Consider the following 5489-nt stretch of genomic DNA (forward strand, 5'->3'; position numbering starts at 1 on the left):
TTCCCAAAGGAACAGTGTACCCCCAATTTACAGTTTTATCTTAAATCACCACTCCTGCATAATGCAAAGGACTTGTGAGTACCGATAATAAAACAAAAGAAGACAGAATAGCAGTTGCACTAGAAACAAGGGAGTGATGGAAGCAAATGGTTATAATATGAAACAATCATAAAACGTGAACTAGAGACTAAGCTTATTAATAACTACCTTTTCTATCTAATAAAGGAGGTTTCCCGCCCCACACAATTCACCCAAAGTTCAGTCTGTTGCAGAGCTGGCTGGCTTGCCAGGAACCAGGATCCAGTCTTTCATGAAATACCCCTGCTTGACAAGTTGTCTCCTCAGTGGATGGATGCAGAAAGTCTTGCTCCACTCCATTATACTGAATCATTCCTGTCTTCATTCATGGACAAAGTGATCCCTTGTCTGTTATAATGTTCCTTTTTGCCTCCAAGTGGTTTCGACTGTATGCGGTAGTCTTAATGGTTTTCCGTTGACTGCTCTGGGATGGGGCAAGGGTAGACAAGTAAACCTTGCATTACATCACTGGTTAACCAGGGGGTGGGTGACAACTGTCTCCCATTTTAACGGCTTCCACAGAGACATCTGATTTTTCTGGTGACTAACTTTTTCTCCAAGACTGTAAGGCAGAGTTTTCAATATAGTTCCATTCTTTCTTAAATATTACCTGTTTGCGCATCTGACAATGATTATCATAGAATCATAGAATATCAGGGTTGGAAGGGACCTCAGGAGGTCATCCAGTCCAACCTCCTACTCAAAGCAGGACCAATTCCCAACTAAATCATCCCAGCCAGGGCTTTGCCAAGCTGGGCCTTAAAAACCTCCAAGGAAGGAGATTTCATCACCTCTCTAAGTAACCCATTCCAGTGCTTCACCACCCTCCTAGTGAAAAAGTTTTTCCTAATATCCAACCTAAACCTCCCCCACTGCAACTTGAGACCACTACTCCTTGTTCTGTCATCTGCTACCACTGAGAACAGTCTAGATCCATCCTCTTTGGAACTGTCTATTGATAAGTTACAAGCTTTCAGTAGAGACCTCAAATGCTACCCTTCATGGATAAATACCATGAAAGCGGTGTATTAGACATAGTGAGTTTGTCAGGTCTGAGACAGGAGTTGCTTGTGAAACACACACACCAAAAAAGCAAACCCTTTGTCAGTTGCACCAAGGAGCCTCTCTATCGCAAGCAATTTTGTGATATTGATCCACCTTGCTGGGACACTCGTAACAAAGATAAAGATGTCATGTCCGTTTAGGTTGTAAGCGCTCATAGACAGACATTGTCTCTTATTATGTGTCTATACAGCACCTAGACTTGATCTCAGTTGGGAGACAAGTACAATACAAATAATTCTTACACGAACGTAACTATAGTAAGAGCAGTGGATTTACTCCTGATTTACAGCAGTTTAAGTGAATTCAGAATCAGACACATGGCTACGGTTCTGAGACTAACAAAGATACCAATTATGGTGGTAGATTTTTGTCATGTGAACACCTGCCTGCACAGGAAACTGTTAGGAAACCCATTCATTTCATGTAGGCCACCAAACAGCTTTCAAATGGTAATGACTTTTAGCCACTATGGTTCTTCTATGTGTCAGGAATGGTCTACGTTTATTTGGTCCTGCCTCAGTGTAACGAGGGAGAGAGAGAGAATGTTTTTTTTTTCCAATGAGTTCACTGTTGGCTTTTAGCTCATGCAGTAGAGGCTCATGCACTACGCTCCAGCGGTCCCAGGTTCAATCCCACCTCTTGATGACCAGGGTCTGTCAGCATTACAAGTAGGGGGCTCCTTTGGGATATCAACTGGGAAGTCTCTGAAGCTTGGGATGTGCTTTCTCAGCTAGGGGAAGTATGTAATCCCCACACCTCCTGGGTGTGATGTTCTGTCCTATCTAGTGGTGCCAATACCATTTAAAGAGAGAGAATTAAATGATTCTGCTAACAGCCAGTTGACTTTCAGTTAATGCAGTAGAGGCTCATGCACTAAGCTTCAGAGGTCCTAGGTTCGATCCCACCCACTGACGACCGGGGTCTGTCGGCATTACATCAGCACAGGGAGCTGGACTTGATGACCTCTCCAGGTCCCCTACAGCTCTACATTGCTATGATTTGATATGGCTATCTGGCGTGTGTTAGATTTAAGCTGGTAACTTGAAGACCTATATCCCATTTCTAAATCACCTGAACTATGCAAAAGCTGGTTTTATTGACGTAAATCTTTTTCCAAAGCTTTGCAGTGAAGTGTCCACCCATCACAAATGATGTATCCTGACAGACATAAAGTGAACTACATGTACTTTTTAAAATAAAATCATCTATGTCACAAAAAAGAAAAACAAAACAGCTGGAACTGTGTCCTTGTTCATGCATCAGAGGATTTGCAGACTCTTCTAATGCAATATAATTTAATAAAGGGGTGGGGGGGGGAATCCTACAATATTCAAAATATAATAAAGTGAAAAATGTGATTCTCTAATCATGTTGGAATATGGTATTAACTGCAAAATACAGTACACATTATGAAATGACATTATAGCTTATGTGGAATAGATACCTTGATTTATGAATGATTGAACTAGAATGCATTTTAATTGTAGTGTCACCACCTGTTCGACAAAGTGGCTTTATATTGGCACAACTGGTACTAAAAGGAAGATTATATTCCTTTAGTGAGTAGACTTGTGGTTAAAAGAAAGGAAATGTCACAATAAGACTTTTGAATGGTCCACTAGCCCCATGTCCAAAACTGCTCAGTGCTTTAGAAACCATTGCAAGTGCACAATTCTTCACATTCTATTTCTCCCAAACGCCATGAAAGATGAGCCAATTTGGTGTCGTAATTTTGTTAGTGCTGCTTGGAGCCCCAAGAAAGTAAACAGTATTTACATTTGGAATATGCAACATTTAGATCAACTGGAAAGCCCAATCAAGTCATGGATTGGAAGAGCTGCACCACATGCAGTGGTGTTGACTGCCACCTGGATGTGAAGAAAGAAGGCAAGGAGCAGAATGTATTGACTGTAGGGGACAGATTAAACAAGATCAGGTTATAGTCTTGGCATGATTTGTTGCAGACCAGTGTAAAGTTTCAGGTAGTTTACACAGTGAGATGATTATATCTGAGACAGGGCCTAGTCACACTAAATCAATGTCCTGCAGGAAATATCTATGTAGATGACCTTATTCCATTACTTGTCAGTCTAGTGAATGCATACAATATATGTGAGAAAAATATGGTGCTCCTTTCGGAAGGGAGTAACAAAATTAATATGTATGGTGAATAAGTTCTTTTGAACTCATGCCATAGCTTACAAAGTCACTGGGCTAAGTTTCATGATATCATTTATATACAGCTGTTTTTGTGCTCTTTCTATTTTGCAGTAATAAATACAAATAATAATACGCTCTCTACTAACAGGCAATTTAATTGTGTGTGATTAAACACAGTAACAGAGTCAGGATCCAGGAAGAGATGGGCTCAGGTGCCAAATGTCCTTGGGGACCTTCCTTACTGGAAGTGGGAACTTTGCCAGAAATTGCAGCATAGCTTTATTTAAAAAAAAAAAAAAGAGAGAGAAGATAAATGGACTCTTAGTGTAGTATTGTGCCAGACTTTTAATTTTCAGGAAATTGTTTATTTTTTTTAACCCAGCTAATAGTCAACTCAATTTGTGAATTAGTTGAAAGGGGAGGCAGAAACTAAAATGGAAAGAAAAAAAAAAGTGGCTGACATTTTAAGCTAGAGAAGCCTGCCACAGAAAACAGATTTCTCTTGGCAATCAAGATAACTTAACAACCATAAACATTGTCAGAGGGAAAAATTACATTTTGCTGTTACACAGATCATATACAGATGACTGATTTTTCTCTTTCAAGTTCAAGCACAAAAGGACTGTTTATATATTTCAGCATCTGACCTAGGCTGGCATAACAATCTTGAAGAGCTGAGCAAAGATGGCTAAAGGGCTCTCAAAACACTTCTTGGCAAGGAATACAGGATAACAATCAGTCTAAGTATAAATAGCTCAGAATGTTGATAACGAAAATCAAGTTGTTGCTTCAAATAATTTGCAATGCTTGTCCGCTTACACAGATGCAATCAGAAAGTTTTTGTTACAGCAGTTATGTAGCAGGAATGCAACTGCTTTGCATATACACTGTAGTTTCCCTTACTTGAAATAATATACATGTGCTGGAGGTACATGTACATATATGGGACAAATCCTGCAGTCCAGACTCAAGCAGTCCTTACTCAGGCCAATCCTCCCATTGATTTAATTGGAAGATTTGCTTGAATACAGGCTTCATGACTGGACCCAAAGCAAAAACTTTGAAGGGGCTAAGAGGAAGGAAATCTATACAGGACTCTTTGCTGCTTTTAGAAATCTATACAGGGACTCCTTTCATGCTACCAGGGATTTCCCCCAGCTGTGGCTTTCTTGGGGAGACATGGTGCGGTAAAGAAGTCATCCACACAGCAAATACTAGAGCCTTTCCTTGTATTTATTTTCCAAGGTACACTTCACAGGTCTAGAAAGGGGACTGTGTGTCATTGGCCCCACTCAATAGAACATTACTCAGTCACCTCACCCTGCATGGTTCCTGATTCCACAGAGAGCCCTCTGCAGAGTCCTAGGAAGGAGGTAGGCTTTCTAAACCCCACTTCTGCACAGGAAATGCCTAGTGGGTAAACTCCCACTTGTGTATCTTGAGATACTAGCCTGGCTGATGTATGCATGTTTGTTTGTTTAAGTCCTACCAAATGAGATGAAACTTAAAATTAGCATGATATTTTTCTGACATTTAGCCATTCCATCACTGATCTGATAAGTCTGAGTGACTGACTGTAATAAGTGTGATTTGTGAGCATCATTCACAATATGTATAAATAAAATATCATATTAGCATTTTAACTCTGTGCAATGTTTGCTTTCACCTCCCTTGAACTTTACTCATTGACTTTAAGTTCTTTTTTTAAGTTCAGAAACCCTATCTTTTTTATTGTTTCGAATTAAGCTCTTCAAATAAAACCAGTCAGTGCCCGATTCTCATACATTATATGCATGCATAGCCCTGATAATAAAGCTAACACAGGAAGTGCAGTGGAATTAAGACAAGAACTGAACTCTGATAACACAGCCCTGGCACTAGGAATGCACTATGGAGCCACAGGTTAACCACCCGCACCAGAGTAGGGTGACCAGATGTCCCAATTTTACAGGGACAGTCCCGATTTTTGGGTCTTTTTCTTATATAGGATCCTATTACTCTCCCCCACCCCCATCCCGATTTTTCACACTTGCTGTCTGGTCACCCTACTCCAGAGCCACATGCAGCTCTTCAGAAGTTAATATGTAGCTCCTTGTATAGGCACCAACTCTGGGGCTGGAACTACAGGTGCCAACATTCCAATGTGCTGGGGAGTGGGGAGGGGGTGCTCACTGCTCAACCCCTGA

The sequence above is a fragment of the Mauremys mutica genome, chromosome 9 (assembly GCF_020497125.1).
Source record: "Mauremys mutica isolate MM-2020 ecotype Southern chromosome 9, ASM2049712v1, whole genome shotgun sequence".
NCBI classification, from domain to species: Eukaryota; Metazoa; Chordata; order Testudines; family Geoemydidae; genus Mauremys; species Mauremys mutica.